Below are 16,660 nucleotides of genomic sequence, written 5' to 3'. Positions count from 1 at the left end.
TACCCTTGCTGCAGCATTTTGGATTAGCTGAAGGCTTTTCAGCGAGTTTTAGGACATCCTGATAATAAAGAATTACAGTAGTCCAGCCTGGAAGTAATAAATGCATGAACTAGTTTTCAGCATCACTCTGAGACAGGATATTTCTAATTTTAGAGATGTTGCGCAAATGGAAGAAAGCAGTCTTACATATTTGTTTAATATGTGCGTTGAAGGACATGTCCTGGTCAAAAATGACTCAAGGTTCCTCACAGCATTACTGGAGGCCAAGGTAATGCCATCCAGAGTAAGAATCTGCTTAGATACCATATTTCTAAGATTTTCAGGGCCGAGTACAATAACCTCAGTTTTATCTGAATTAAGAAGCAGAAAGTTAGCGGCCATCCAGGTCTTTATGTCTTTAAGACATTCCTGCAGTTTAACTAATTGGTGTGTGTTACCTGGCTTCATGGATAGATAGAGCTGCGTGTCATCTGCATAGCAGTGAAAATTTATGCTATGTCTTCTAATGATGCTGCCTAAGGGAAGCATGTATAATGTAAATAGAATTGGTCCTAGCACTGAACCCTGTGGAACTCCATAATTGACCTTAGTGTGTGAAGAGGACTCTCCATTTACATGTACAAATTGGAGTCTATTAGATAGATATGATACAAACCACTGCAGTGCAGTACCTGTAATACCTACAGCATGTTCTAATCGCTCTAATAGGATATTATGGTCAACAGTATCGAACGCAGCACTGAGGTCTAGCAGGACAAGCACAGAGATGAGTCCACTGTCAGAGGCCATAAGAAGATCATTTGTAACCTTCACTAAAGCTGTTTCTGTGCTGTGATGAGCTCTGAAACCTGACTGAAACTCTTCAAATAAGCCATTCCTCTGGAGATGATCTGTTAGCTGTTTGACAACTACTCTTTCAAGGATTTTTGATATGAAAGGAAGGTTGGAGATTGGCCTATAATTAGCTAAGACAGCTGGGTCTAGAGATGGCTTTTTAAGTAAAGGTTTAACTACAGCCACCTTGAAGGCCTGTGGTACATAGCCGATTATTAGAGATAGGTTGATCATATTTAAGATTGAAGCATTAATTAATGGCAGGACTTCTTTGAGCAGTTTTGTAGGAATGGGGTCTAAAAGACACGTTGATGGTTTGGAGGAATTAATTATTGAAGTTAACTCAGAAAGATCAATTGGAGAAAAGAGTCTAACTTAACATTGATGGTACTAAAAGTAGCTGTAGATAATATTACATCTGTGGGATGATTATTGGTAATTTTTTCTCTAATGATAAAAATTTTATTTGTGAAGAAGTTCATGAAGTCATTACTAGTTAACGTTAAAGGGATTGTTGGCTCAGTAGAGCTCTGACTTTTGTCAGCCTGGCTACAGTGCTGAAGAGAAACCTGGGGTTGTTCTTATTTTCTTCAATCAGTGACGAATAGTAAGATGTTCTGGCTTTGCGGAGGGCTTTCTTATAAAGCAGCAAACTATTTCTCCAGGCTAAATGATGATCCTCTAAATTTGTGACACGCCATTTCCTCTCCAGCTTACGAGTTATCTGCTTTAGGCTACGTGTTTGAGAATTATACCACGGAGTCAGGGACTTTGGATTTGAGGCCTTAGTTTTCACAGGAGCTACAGTATCCAGAGTCGTGCGTAGTGAGGAGGTAAAATTATTAACAAGATAATCGACCTCTGTTGGAGTAGCGTTCAGATAGCTGCTCTGCTCTATGTTGGTACAGGCCATTGAAGATGATAACAGTGGGTGGATTATATTCTTAAACTTAGTTACAGCACTTTCGGAAAGACATCTACTTTGATAAAGTCTACTCTCCACTGCTGTGTAATCAATTATTGTAAATGTAAATGTTATCAGGAAATGATCAGACAGCAGAGGGTTTTCAGGAAACACTGTTAAATGTTCAGTTTCTATGCCATATGTTAAAACAAGATCTAGAGTGTGATTAAAGTGGTGGGTGGGTTCTTTTACATTTTGAGAGAAGCCAATTGAGTCTAATAACAGATTAAATGCCATGTTGAGGCTGTCATTTTTAGCATCTACATGGATGTTAAAATCACCCACAATAATTATTTTATCTGAGCTGAGCACTAAATCAGATAAAAAGTCTGAGAAATCAGAGAGAAACTCTGTGTAAGGCCCAGGTGGACGATAGATGATAACAAGTAAGACTGGTTTCTGAGTTTTACAGCTGGTTCTACACAAACCTCTTGGAGTCTGCAAAAGACTTGAGACTGGGGCGGAGGTTCACCTTCCAGCAGGACAACAACCCTAAACATAAAGCCAGGGCAACAATGGAATGGTTTAAAACAAAACATATCCATGTGTTAGAATGGCCCAGTCAAAGTCCAGATCTAAATCCAATCGAGAATCTGTGGCAAGATCTGAAAACTGCTGTTCACAAACGCTGTCCATCTAATCTGACTGAGCTGGAGCTGTTTTGCAAAGAAGAATGGGCAAGGATTTCAGTCTGTAGATGTGCAAAGCTGGTAGAGACATACCCTAAAAGACTGGCAGCTGGAATTGCAGCAAAAGGTGGTTCTACAAAGTATTGACTCAGGGGGCTGAATAATTACGCACACCCCACGTTTCAGTTATTTATTTGTAAAAAATGTTTGGAATCATGTATGATTTTCGTTCCACTTCTCACGTGTACACCACTTTGTATTGGTCTTTCACCTGGAATTCCGATAAAATTGATTCATGTTTGTGGCTGTAATGTGACAAAATGTGGAAAAGTTCAAGCGGGCCGAATACTTTTGCAAGCCACTGTATACTTTTTTTGCCATCTCAGAGGCCAACTGAAACCAAGGCCAACCCCCTGGGGTGGTAATGACACCTCCTAGTGGGCTGGTCCAATACATATAAAACGGACTCTTTCGCCATTTGGAGCATCAACAGCGCAACCTAAAGAACACCTCTAACTAAGGAGTGCAGGATGACATCTGTATCAACCATGACGAGCAGCCAGGACATCGCCCAAGCCACAGCCGCTCTAGGTACGTCTACAGGCGTATGCCGGGGCCCTCATCGCAAAAAGCAACGCTGTGAAAACGTCGTAGATGGGACTGAATTTAAGTTAGAATATCGAGGCAGTAATGGGTATGTGTATACCGTTAAATATACCAATGGAGCAGTTATACTTCGTGTAGATTGTGGTGAGGGAGTCTTTTGGGGGGAGTCACAACGCATGTCTACTAGAAACTGGAAACTCTTTCGCACTGTTGTTTGTGCGGACTTAGACAATGTGGGCTTCCCAGAGATGCTGTATGTTTCCCAGTGGAACAGTCCAACAGGCCCTGAGCTTTACAGGGTCGAGGCTGATCGTTTTAACCGTAGCCCCGATGACTTTATTTTTCTCAGTGTATGTGATGACAGGGAAAGTTTTATAGCTGCCAGAGGAGTTGAAAACTGGAGGTTAAATCCTTACCCTCTGAGCATAGAAGAGCGCACTACATGATTTAAGGATATGTTTTTTATACAGTGGTGCGACTGGAGAGCTATGCTACGTATGTTTAGCAGGGTTGACGATGCCATCAAGAGAGATAGACTCAACACTGCGTACGAGGGTATTAGAAAACGCCTTATTTTTGATGATTTTGCGACTTGCCCGAAGACTGTCTTGCCTTCTACCCTGTGCAAACCTAAAATCATAAGGCCGGCCGACAACTAAATGAACCAAATGGTAGGTTAAATATGTGTGTGTGTGTGCGTGTGTGCGTGTGTGTGTGTGTGTGTGTGTGTATCTATGCAACAAAATATAACATTTTTTTTTATTCTTCTCATTTTTTCAGAGGGAGACATGCAACCGTGGGACCTCACAGACACACCAGACTCCTCGCCCCCATCGCTGTTAATCCAGACCCCACCACCTCCTCCCCCCTCTCCACAGCTGCTGCAGGATCCTACAGGATCGGGGCTGTGTGAGGAAACCATAATCGACATCAAGCTTGCAACCCACCACCTGGTGATGTTGGCGCTAATTGACTTTCTACAGGATACATGCTACGGATGTCAAACATCTCATCCCAGTCAGGTGCAACACAGTTGCTTGCACGAATTGTCCGAGTATTTCTTTGACACCTACTATGACGATGTGATGATAAGGCTCAAGACAGACCGATTCATCCCTGCCATTCGCCTGTTTGTACGCTTGTACACAGTCGATGGGACTAGAACACAATTCAGCAGGATTGCTGAACACACCATGACGTGGTGAAAACATCCTGCAAATTCGTAAGCCGTGTTACTTGTGGGGTCAAAGCCGTCCACAAAATATGGCCCAACCCTCTGTTCACCTCCTCTGAGATCGTGTTTTATCACTCTGCTGGTGGTGTGGGACACATATTGAAGCCATTCAATAGAGACGTTTGAAAACGTCTTATTCTGGTCAACGTATGCACCATCATACGTGAGAGTGAGCGTGTCTCTAGGCAGAAACAGTGTTTTATACACACCCATACTGAATGCAGCCAGGGTGGTGTGCATGAATGGATCAACTTGTGTACAACCCAGTAGAGTGTCACGATATATGTTGCATGCTTTACGCAGGACATCAACATCGTTAACACAGTAGCGCCTGAGTTCAGCCTGAAAATCAAAGGTGTTCTGTGAGGCAGTCTGGTACCATTCCATGAAACTTGCCTTACTACTTTCAGACATGAGCTCATAGCCATAGAAGGAGGGGTCTGGGTATGGGCCAACATAATACTCGTTATCCCTAGTGTTGAATCTGTGTGGGAAATGGCCCTTCTGTAGGTCTTGAAAACCTAAGGCAGAGGGAATTTTGGCAAGACCCATGGGCAAAAAGCTGAATGAATCAATCCACTGCTGGTCATACTCCTTGTCATGCATCAAAATCACACGACTCCCTCTCATTGTGACGGTAGGTGTTATACATTGCTTGACAAAGTACTCCAAAAGTATGTAATTATCGAATCCGGATGCGTTATGTGCTATGAATGTGTACCCACGAAACCTCGGGCGTCTGTAATGCTGCACAAACGCTGCCACACATTTTAACGTATTAAATGAGAACTTGTTGCCCTTCAGATCAGACGCACACACAAAGTTGGCCTCATGTCTGCCGTTGTGATACCGTGTCTCAAAATCATATAAAATATATTTATCACAAGGCTTCTGTTGTTCAACAGGCTGTATGAAACACTGATGCTCAGAGTCCCCGGCTAATTTAGGCTCGCGGCAGTGCTCGCATTTAGGATGGACACATCTGTGTGGTGATTTCTTTGATTCTTTATATGTGACACCACAACTCATGCAATGCTTCATATTGTCACATGGGACCATGTTGTGTTTTATTTCTGGTAATTTGTGTTGTTGGTAACAGTGTTGTGATTTGCAGACTCGGTTACAGTCGCTGCATTTCACGGCTGAACCTCTGTGGTGGTGACAGAGTGTGAAACATATGTTGCATCTATGTTTACAGCTGTGATAGAGCGGTGATTCATATGTATTGCAACAAAAATTACACACATAGGCTGCCCCGAGAAAAGCTGTTGGCTTTTCAATCAGGTGATAGTGTTCATTGTGTAAGTACAGCATTACAGTGTTTGGATTTGGATCATCTTGTGTGAAAAAAGTATGCAGACGTTTACGCCCTGCTGCGTGATAATAGATTACTATCTTAATGTTTAGGTGCTTCTCAAATTTGCAGACATCTGAGAATGATACTGTCTGTGTGTCGCATAGACCTACTTGAGCATGTAACTGTTTAGCAGTAGCATATTTTTCATGCTCTGGGGCTGTTGGGTTTAATGAATGTGCTATACAAAGGGAGAAGCACAAACTGTTGTGCGTATTGTTTGGTGTGTACAAATGTTTACCCTTCTTTGAGAGAATGTCATCATGAGGGATGTTTGCCAGTTTTAAGCGAGCCCCACCACTACTATTTTGTGCAACCATGACAATAAACTCTAATTCATCATCACCGATAGATTCATCGTTACTTTGCATAACTTGTGCTATTTGGTCAAGAAACAGGTCAGGGTCATACTGATCATCAGGATTTAAAACAGGTTGAACATCAGAAGCCAACGAGGGCCCACGCAGGACCACATTTAGAACACAACCCTGCTGAGATCCTGCCACTGCTCTATCTATCACATTAGCTAAGCAGCTTCTAACTCTTTCTGGCACTTGTTCTGGATCATCAAGACTTATGTCCCTAAAATCAAGGCGCTCGCGCAATTCTCGGGCGATGAAATTAGGTATCTCTCTGATGCTAAGCTGACTGTGACTGCCAGACCCAGACTGAACAATGGGCTCAACTACTGCAGCATGTGTTTGTGAATGGTTAACACTTGAGGAATTTCCATTGTTTGAGGGGCTGTGTGGTGATGCGTCAGCAACAGCAACAGATACAGTAGCATCAGCCCCCTGATAAGCATGTGCTCTGGGTGCACCCACCCATTCAGGGGTGAAAGAAGGCTCGGTAATAAGACAATCACCGGGAGTCTGAGTAACAACCGTCTGTGCAACAGTAACATCCGTGGCAACGGTCAAATCCGGATGTGTTTCGGATGCATGATCAGCAGCATCATCAGCAACGGGTTCAGAATGAGTTGGACAAGGATGCTCATTAGACACACCACTGCGTGCTGCAGCGAGCCTACTAAGTGTTGCATGCAAAACTTGACAATTGCTTACTAATTGTGCAGCCGCCTGGTTAAAAGACTCAAAGTCGAACCATTTAGCTCGAGTGGCGGTACCATCATTGTGTTTGAATAATTTACAGGGTGGGTCCATGATGTGGATTTTAAAAGTCACCTATTTAGAATGGTGGTATTAATGAGACGTAATAAACCTGAGGTCTCGTTTATTGCCTGCTGGATACTAGTTAGACCCCGTGCTATTTCTTGCAAGTTGCCCTGTGCTGCTTCTCGATCTTGGTTGAGTTTAGCTACTATTTCTTGCAAGTTCACCTGTACTGTTTGTTGTTGCTGGTTAAGTTTAGCTGCTATTTCTTGTTGATGTTGACTAAGTTTAGCATCGATCAAAGATAATATATCATTTTTTGAAGCATAATGGCTCTGTTCAAAAGTAGAGGGGTTTGCTGCATTTAAGTATGCATCATATGCCTGTGATATTTGTGAGTCTGTTATGCCTCCTTCTTCAAAACCTATGTCTGAATCACTGTTGTTGTTTCTGAGACATTCTGGCGTGTCGGGTATGTCATTTATGTTGAAATCTGATAGACTGTACTCGAAAACATCGCTGAAATCACTAGGCAGCTACTCACTCGCTGGTATGTGTGGCCCGGTGATGAAGAATTCTTCCGATTCTCCGACGTTGTCCAAAGGTTGTGGTTTTTCTTGTTGTTGTTCTGGGAGTTCAATATCATGTAAATATTCCAAAAACATCAAGGGGTCTTCAAGGGGCCCGTAGTGGTAAGGGGTTGTGTGATCGCTGTGGAGATAGATGGGTGTTAGAAATATTATATATATATATATATATATATATATATATATATATATATATATATATATATATATATATATATATATATATATATATATATATATATATATATATATATATATATATGTGTATCATTTCAAAAGCAGGATGTGTTTGGCTCTTTTGATTTATTTATGCCTATACTCACACTTTGTTCTGTGTTATTCCGGATGGGCCTGGTGTATTAGAACATTTGTAAATATTTAAAACCTTTTTTCCTTTAAATTGAGTGTCATGTATAGAGACTTGTATACATACCTAACGTAAGGCTTGGTCTTATTGCCCCCGCTTCTGTAGGTTTTTCTGGACAACTTATTGAACCTGTACCCGGGGGGGTTAGCACAGTTAATACAAGGTTTAAACAAAACACACACACACACACACACACACACACACACATATTTAAAACATGTGTAACACTGTATTTACCTTGTGTTTTTTAGAGGTGTTGTTTGCCCTATATAGCTTTGTGATCCTGTAGAAAGAAAGAGAAATACACATTTTAATGTTACTATGTGTGAAACAGGTAAGATTGCTTCTAAACAATGAGGCACAAACTGTTTTGTGTGAGAAGAAGAAACACAAACCTTGTGTAAGTGGAATGTGGAGTGTCCCAGTGTGCCGAGTTCCTAAAAATCAGGCTTTTGTTTAGAAAAGAAAACAGTTTGAATATTTTATGATATACTGGTGTATAAATTTAAGAATCCATTAATAGTCTTGTTTTACCTACCATATATGTTGTCCATGTTAAAAGAACGCTCTTAGGTTTGCTGGCCGTGCTGATGAACGAAGTGTTATGCTCTCAAGGGTCGTTGTAAAGGGTTAGTGTGCCTGATTAGGGCATTTTTATATAGGTGGGGCTTGTTTCAGTCGACCTCTGAGATGCAGAGATAAAGGTGTGGGGGTGTAAGCAACAGGTGAAACCTGTTTGGAGGATCGGTTGGTCAGTAGAAAGTGTAATGGAAAGATAAAAGGTGAAAACCTTTGGTGGCTCTGTTGGACCTGGTTTCAGTTGACCTCTGACATGATAAGATAAAGGACACTGTTTGTGATGAAAACTATGGAAGTACAGTTGAGATGCTCTTGATAAGGATGACCTCTTCTGCTGACTGTCAGGGGTCTAACTGTAACCCCCCTCTGTCTAACTGTTGCAGAATTAAGAATCTGAAGTTTTAGAAGTATCAGAGTTTTATTTCTAAAGGAATACCTGCTGTTTGTGGCATTCTGTTTGAAACTATTACCCCCTGTGTGTTTCAGAGCACTAAAGAAAAAGCAAAATGCTCCTAAAACAGTTAAATCATCTATGTGTGTTTGTGACTAGTAGATAATTATAGGACTGTCTGCATTAAAGGAACATTGAGGGTTGTTACAGTGATAGTGTGGCTGTGTGGGAATACATGGTTTTAGAAGGTGAAAAAAAAACTTTCTGTTTAAAAACCATTTGCTCCTGTGACTGTCCGAAGCACTAAAGAAAAAGCAAAATACCCCTAAACTAGTTAAATTAAATCATCTATGTCTAAATAACAGAACTCAGAGACCTATACAATCCTTTAAAACAGCTTAATTAAAACACATAATGGTTTCATTAAATAAAACGCTATTAAACACATGTAAACTCATATGACCCCTGAACTCACAAGCATGTACAAAGTCCGTTCACGCGCACATGCACTCACATGAACGTGCAGGGGGATGCGGGTGGGGTGGGGGTGTGGGGGGGCAAAAAAAGTATAGGTATATTACTACTCATGTGTTCATAGGAGGGTTGATCCGTATGAACACGATGATTGGTCACTTCATTCTTAGGACCTCTTTTCTCTGAAACCAGCTACTAGGTTAAATTCCAGTTATTTTCCTAAACATAAGCTGCTCTGACAGTTTTTGTTTCTTTTTTTCTTTCAGCTGCTGGTGTTTAAGGGTTTGAAACTGAGACAAAGATTAAATATAAAAGCATAATTCAATCATAAGCGTATTCTGTGTACAAATTTGATATGAGATCAGCAAGCAGAGCGCAGGTGCTGATTTGTTGATCAATTATTAAGTCATGTACTAACAGAGACTTGGAGAAGAGAGACCTAATATTTAATAATCCACATTTCACTGTTTTACTCTTTGGTTCAGATGTGGATACTGTATTGTTCTTTCTTTGTGATTTATTTCATGTTTAAGTCATTATTTGCTCGTTTGTAGTTTGTTTGTTTTTTTGTCTGTTTGGGAGCTGACACAGTCTCAATGGACTGTTTTGTTTTTTTTTTAGGGGGGGGGAGGGGCTGCAGAGAGGCGTATATGACTGCAACTCTGCTTCCTGGTCCCAACTCTGGATAGTCATATTTTGGGGGTTTAATAAATTTGTCCATATTTCTAGATTTCAATATATGTGCTTACATGTCCCTATTGCCAGTCTTGGCAGCTGGGGATCAGTCCGCCAGGGCCTCTGCTCCTGGCCGCCGCCCAGCACACAATGCACCCGACCCCTATGGCGCCTCCTGCGGGTGGTGGGACTGCGGGAGGATGGGCCCATGTCTCCTCTTCGGGCTGTGCCCGGCCGGGCCCCATGGACTAAGGCCCAGCCACCAGACGCTCGCCCTCGCGCACCCTCCCCGGGCCTGGCTCCAGGGCGGGGCCCCGGAAACCCTATCCCGGGCAGGGTAAACTGTTCCCTCGATGTTTTCTTCATAAGGGTCTTCTGAATCGCTCTTTGTCTGGTCCCTCACCCAGGACCAATTTGCCATGGGAGACCCTACCAGGGGGCAAAAGCCCCCAGACAACATAGCCCCTGGGATCCCTGGGACACACAAACCCCTCCACCACGATAAGGTAGCGATTCACGGAGAGGATAAGGTAAGGTGTCCGTCGGGGTGTCCTGTGGGAGGTGTTGCGGGATTATGGGGTGTCTGGCCCATTGCTACGGGCCATTCGATCCCTATACAACCGTTGCAAGAGTTTGGTTCGCATTGCCGGCAATAAGTCGGACTCGTTACCGGTGGGTGATGGGCTCCGCCAGGGCTGCCCTTTGTCACCGGTTCTGTTCATAATTTTTATGGACAGGATTTCTAGGCGCAGCCAAGTGGCGGAGGGCTTTCACTTCGGTGGCCTCAGAATCTCATCTCTGCTTTTTGCGGATGATGTGGTTCTGTTGGCTTCATCGAGTGAAGGCCTCCAGCTCGCACTGGAGCGGTTCGCAGCCGAGTGTGAAGCAGCGGGAATGAGGATCAGCACCTCCAAATCTGAGGCCATGGTTCTCAGCCGGAAAAGGGTGGAGTGCCCACTCCGGGTCGGGGATGAGTTCCTGCCCCAAGTGGAGGAGTTCAAGTATCTCGGGGTCTTGTTCGCGAGTGATGGGAGAAGGGAGCCGGAGATCGACAGACGGATTGGTGCTGCGGCTGCAGTGATGCGGACGCTGCACCGGTCCGTCGTGGTGAAGAGGGAGCTGAGTGTAAAAGCGAAGCTCTCAATTTACCGGTCGATCTACGTCCCTACCCTCACCTATGGCCACGAGCTGTGGGTAGTGACCGAAAGAACGAGATCGCGGATACAAGTGGCAGAAATGAGCTTCCTCCGAAGGGTGGCTGGCCTCTCCCTTAGAGATAGGGTGAGAAGTTCGGCTATCCGGGAGGGGCTCAGAGTAGAGCCGCTGCTCCTCCACATCGAAAGGAGCCAGTTGAGGTGGTTCAGACATCTGACAAGGATGCCTCCTGGGCGCCTCCTGGGTGAGGTGTTCGGGCATGTCCCACCGGAGGAGGCCCAGGGCAGACCCAGGACACGCTGGAGAGATTATATCTCTCGGCTGGCCTGGGAACGCATTGGTATTCCCCGGATAAGCTGGAGGAGGTGGCTGGGGAGAGGGAGGTCTGGGCTTCTCTGCTTAGGCTGCTGCCCCCGCGACCCGGCCTCGGATAAAGCGGATGAAGATGGATGGATGGATGGATGGATGGATGTGCTTACATGTGCTTTTCTATCATCACATTAGTTTTCTTTGCTTTTTTCTCAATTTGTCCAGACGTCCCATAGTTGCATGTATGTAAGGAGGAGGTTCTCACCAGTGATGGGAATAGAAATACAAGTAAAGGCGTTACTAACTGCATTACGTTTTTCAGTAACGAGTAATTTAACTAATTACTATTCCTATTGTTACAACGCTGTTACACTTACTAACAAGAAAATGTGGTCGCGTTACTATTTTTCAACAAACAGACGTCTGACACCTGATTGTTATGTAAATAGTTTGAAATGGTTATTAAAAAAAAGGGGGGTAAAAGGTAAATGGCTGCAATAGCTTTGTTGTTTGCAAAAAAACAAATCCTATACAAAACTTGTGCATAGGATTTTAAAATTGACAATTTACATTTGCATTTAAAGTTATGAAATATGATTCAATAAACATGTTTGTGGTTGTTACAGTAAAAAATATAACTTCTACTCAGATTCTATGTTTTTTGTCTGATTTTAGATCAATTGTGTTAATACTGTATGTCAAAATGAAAATAAAAAAGAACCTGCAGCAGTCAGGAGCAGTGTTGGTCAAGTTACTTGAAAAAAGTAATCAGTAACTAATTACTGATTACTTACCCCCAAAAGTAATCCCGTTATTTTACTGATTACTTATTTTCAAAAGTAATTAATTACTTAGTTACTTTTAAAAAAACAAGATTTACAACCTGAATAGGTGATAAAGTGATAGATCTTTCAGCCCAATTCTACTTTTTCTGTATAATCCATACAAAATGTAATCAAATGGAAAAGTCTCTTTTTTCAAAAGTTGTTTTATTAGTTTTAATCTTTTAACTTTATGCATCAAGCAAACATTAAATTATATGCAACATTCTCTGACTGGAAGAAAATTTGTTTAACATTTAAACCTATTTTCTGCACATTCCAGCACATAAAATAAAATTATTTTTTATGTTTACACTCAGTCTTTCAAATAGATGAAAGTAAAACACAGCAGAAAATAAATAAAATCAAAGACTAGCGGTCCTGTTGCTCTATTTTCACCTGTAAAGCAGGACTGGGGTAGGCGGAGGTTTGCCCTGGTGCAGGTGTGCCGCAGCGGTCAGTGGAAGAATCCGCGAGTTTCTCTGTGAATTTCCCTGGTAGCTACTCGGTGCTTGCTTGGAGGTTGGGGGGGGGTTCGCTGTAAAAAGAAGTTTTCTTCCCACGCACAACGGACACTAATGTTTTTGTCACTTTTTATGGAATCAAACTCAAAGTAAGGTCAGTACTTCCACACTTTGAACGCTGCACGGTCATACTCTCTCCCACACTCGATATATTATCCATTGTTGATCTGCAGACAGCTGTTGTCACGAAGGTCGCACTCGCTTACGTCACTGTCATGAGACATTCTCGCAAAAAACTCACAGTTTTAGTAACACAGTAACGCAGCGTTCCTACGGGAAAGTAACGGTAATCTAATTACCGTTTTTGCAATAGTAATCCCTTACATTACTCATTACTTGGAAAAAGTAATCAGATTACAGTAACACGTCCCATCTCTGGTCAGGAGGGAGAGCAGCTGGGACTAAAGGAGCTGACTGTTGCTGAGGAAAGAGACCACAGTGAACCAGAATCAGACAACAATCAGCTCATCTCTAATAACTAGCCATGAGCCATGATCAGGAAGGAAGCAGTAACAATGCACAAAACTTTCCACAGAGTCAGTCTAACACTAACACAGGTAAAAAAGTTTTTAAAATGTGATGGCTGCAGAAAATCCTTTAGGCGTAAGTCCCACATGTCTCTACATAACAGAATCCATACAGGTGAGAAGCTCTTCTTTTGCACAACCTGTGGGAAAAGATTTAGTTAAGAGGATTCTTTGTTAGACTGTGTGAAAAGCCAAGCAGCTTTACCTGTGGTAAATGCATCACTACTTAACAGGCAAAATCGATTGGATTGATCGATTAATGTCTATCAGAATCGAACTAGGAACAGCTGACGTTAACGTTGTGACCTGCTACGCACCACAGACTGGCTGCAGCAATGGAAGGAAAGATGAATTTTGGGACAAGTTGGACAGGATCATAGGGATCATTGCCTCGGATTAACACATCCTAATCGGAGGCGATCTGAATGGCCACGTGGGATCAAACAGGGGCAGCTACCCACAGTGCCATGGGGGACAATCCTCGGCGTGAGGAACGATGATGGAGTACATATCCTTGACTTTGCGGCGGCGCACGATATGGCCATTACCAACACATTCTTTAAGAAACGGCTATCGCACTTAGCCACCTACACCAGCGGCGGCCATGCGACTCAGATCGACTATTGGATGGTCCGGCGGAGAGACCTGAAACAGGTGACGGACACCAAAGTAATTCATATCAATCCGTGGTTCCCCAGCACCGTCTACTCGTCATGGATACGAAGATCATCAAGCAAAGCTGATGATGCCGGACAGGACCAAAACGATTCAAATGGTGGAAGGGGAAGGAGCGCAAGGAGGAACTAACAACCATGTTCATCTCACTTGCAACGAACACTGACCAACATGCCGAGAAGATGTGGACTGAAGCAGTGGAGTACATCCACAACATTGCGGAGGACACCGTTGGTTCAACAAAACCAGGGAGAAAATACATCGAGAAACAGGTCTGGTGGTAGAATGAGGAGGTACATAAAGCAATAAAAGTGAAGAAGCTGACCCATAAGACTTGATAAGACTTTTCTGTTTTGTTGATTTTAGCATCAAATCTTTTTGTGCATTATCCGCTGTTCCTGTACTGTCTCGCCATAAAACATTTTGTTTGTATCAGAATATATACGCATGTGAGTAAATATTAGTCCCATATCTACATCCAAGTGTAACTGTGTCTCCTTCAGCAGCTCCTTGTTCCTGGATCACTTTGTCTTCTCCTTTACACTCTGAGGAAGAACAGAACATGCAGAGGAAGAGATGGATCAATAAACATGATTGATTAAACACATTAATCCTTATGTTACACAAAAAAATAACATGCCACAGATGCAACATTAAAAATCATCAGAGCAACAGATTAAAAATGCCCAAGGCGAAGCAGTCAAAAGTCTGGCTGTACTTCACAGCAAAAGATGCAAACTCAGCAGCCTGCAACAAGTGCTTTAAGCTGATACTGTGATACTGTCAAAGGAGGTAACACCTCGAATCTGATGAAACACCTGGCGACGCATAGCGTTTTTTTTTAAAGCCGAGAAATGCGCCGTGTTTGATAGCTTGCTGCGAGACCTCACACCGTGCACATCTACTGCGGGTGTGGTGCCTGTTATCGGACCCGGAGTTAGCAACATCCCCCAACAACCCAAAGAGTAGAGTCCTGGCCCCTAGCCCTGTCAGCGTAGCAGAAATGATGAGGATGATGATAGCAGCAGCAGCCGTTCTTCTCTGCGTGAGTAGCTTCATGTTGTTCGTGTGTAATTAACGTTGAGTACGCTAACCACGTTATTACATTAATGCATGTAAGGTGAACTAGCAAACACCGTCGTAGTTACATGCGGCTGTCTTCTTGTTTGATGGCAGATACTCCCTTCACCCTGGCCAAAAAGGCTAAAATGACCAAAGAAAAAGTGGAAAACAGCTAAACATGAGAGGTTTTAGGACAAGTTTGTGTTTTTTCCATTCTCCAAAAGTTGAATCTGTTCATCTGGACGTAGCGTTTTGTGGGAGAAACGTTTCGTCACTCATCCAAGTGACTTCTTCAGTCTCAGCTGACTGCAGGTTTCAATCTTATAAACAGTACATTTCCATAATGACTGAAACCAGCCCACTGAAGGAACAATGGGCTGTGAGGTCAGTTCCTTAATCATAATTATGCAAATTCCCATGACCATTGATCAACAATCACTGACCAAAACCCACTGATCAAAGAACACTGATCAATGGCCATGAGTACCATTCACAGAGAGTTGGGGAATGGCTGCAATCACAGCGTTGTAAGATGGCGAAAGATGGACCCTTAGGCCCCCTCCTCGATTCAGAGATGGTCTTTCCCTTTTCACGTAAATGGCCTCCTTGACTCCGCGCTCAAACCAGCGTTCTTCCCTGTCCAGGATGTGTACATCCTCATCGTTGAAAAAGAGTGTCCACTGGCCTGTAGGTGTAAATAAACTGCAGAGTCCTGGCCTGATGAGGTAGCTCTTCTGTGTTGTGCCATCTGCTTCGCTAGAGGTTGTTTGGTTTCCCCGATGTATAAATCCTGGCAATCCTCCTGGCACTTAACAGCGTACACTATGTTACTCTGTTTGTGTCGGGGGACCCGATCCTTGGGGTGGACCAGTTTTTGGCGCAGCGTATTTTGGGGTTTAAAAGCCACAGAGACCGGTGTTTAGAAAAATGCGTCTCTCAGCTGCTCCGATACTCCTGACACATATGGGATCACTACAGGTTTTCGCCTGGGCAGCGGTTGTCCTTCTCTCCTGGATCGGCTGGAGCTTTTTTAGGTGCCTTCCCAGCTTTGACAAAAGTCCAGCTGGGATAACCACATTTACTCAGGGCCTTCTTGATATGCTGTTCTTCTGCCTCCCTGGCCGCTGTGTCAGTGGGGATGGTGTTCGCTCTGTGTTGTAGCGTCCTGATGACACCCAGTTTGTGCTCCAGTGGATGATGAGAGTCAAACCTTAGATACTGATCCGTATGTGTAGGTTTACGGTACACGTCAGCTTTTAGATGTCCCCATTACTGATGGAAATCTCACAGTCTAAGAAGGCTAACCTGCCACTTTTCATATCCTCCTGGTGAATTTGATGTGTTGGTCCACCGAGTTAATGTGATCCGTGAAATGTAGTACGTCCTGAGATTTGATTTTCACCCAGGTGTCATCCACATATCTGAACCAATGGCTTGGTGGTGTTCCAGGGTAGGATAGCAAGGGTACATCTTAAGGGTACATCTTTCGCCATCTTACAATGCTGTGATTGCAGCCATTCCCCAACTCTCTGTGAATGGTACTCATGGCCATTGATCAGTGTTCTTTGATCAGTGGGTTTTGGTCAGTGGTTGTTGATCAATGGTCATGGGAATTTGCATAATTATGATTAAGGAACTGACCTCACAGCCCATTGTTCCTTCAGTGGGCTGGTTTCAGTCATTATGCAAATGTACTGTTTATAAGGTTTGGGGAAACCTGCAGTCAGCTGAGACTGAAGAAGTCACTTGGATGAGTGACGAAACGTTTCTCCCACAAAACG

The 16,660-nt window shown here is 43.2% G+C and overlaps 1 protein-coding gene across 1 annotated transcript in view; it reads left to right on the top strand.

Annotated features, from left to right (window-relative positions):
* The window catches only part of LOC120434305 (zinc finger protein 570-like), a 488,395-nt gene that overhangs the window by 282,464 nt on the left and 189,271 nt on the right, over nucleotides 1-16,660 (top strand). The gene's annotated exons all lie outside the window — the stretch shown is intronic.

This window comes from Oreochromis aureus, linkage group 18, assembly GCF_013358895.1.
Source record: "Oreochromis aureus strain Israel breed Guangdong linkage group 18, ZZ_aureus, whole genome shotgun sequence".
Taxonomy (NCBI): domain Eukaryota; kingdom Metazoa; phylum Chordata; class Actinopteri; order Cichliformes; family Cichlidae; genus Oreochromis; species Oreochromis aureus.
The sequence above is the reverse complement of the archived record's forward strand: the minus strand, read 5'-3'. Positions and strand labels throughout refer to the sequence as shown.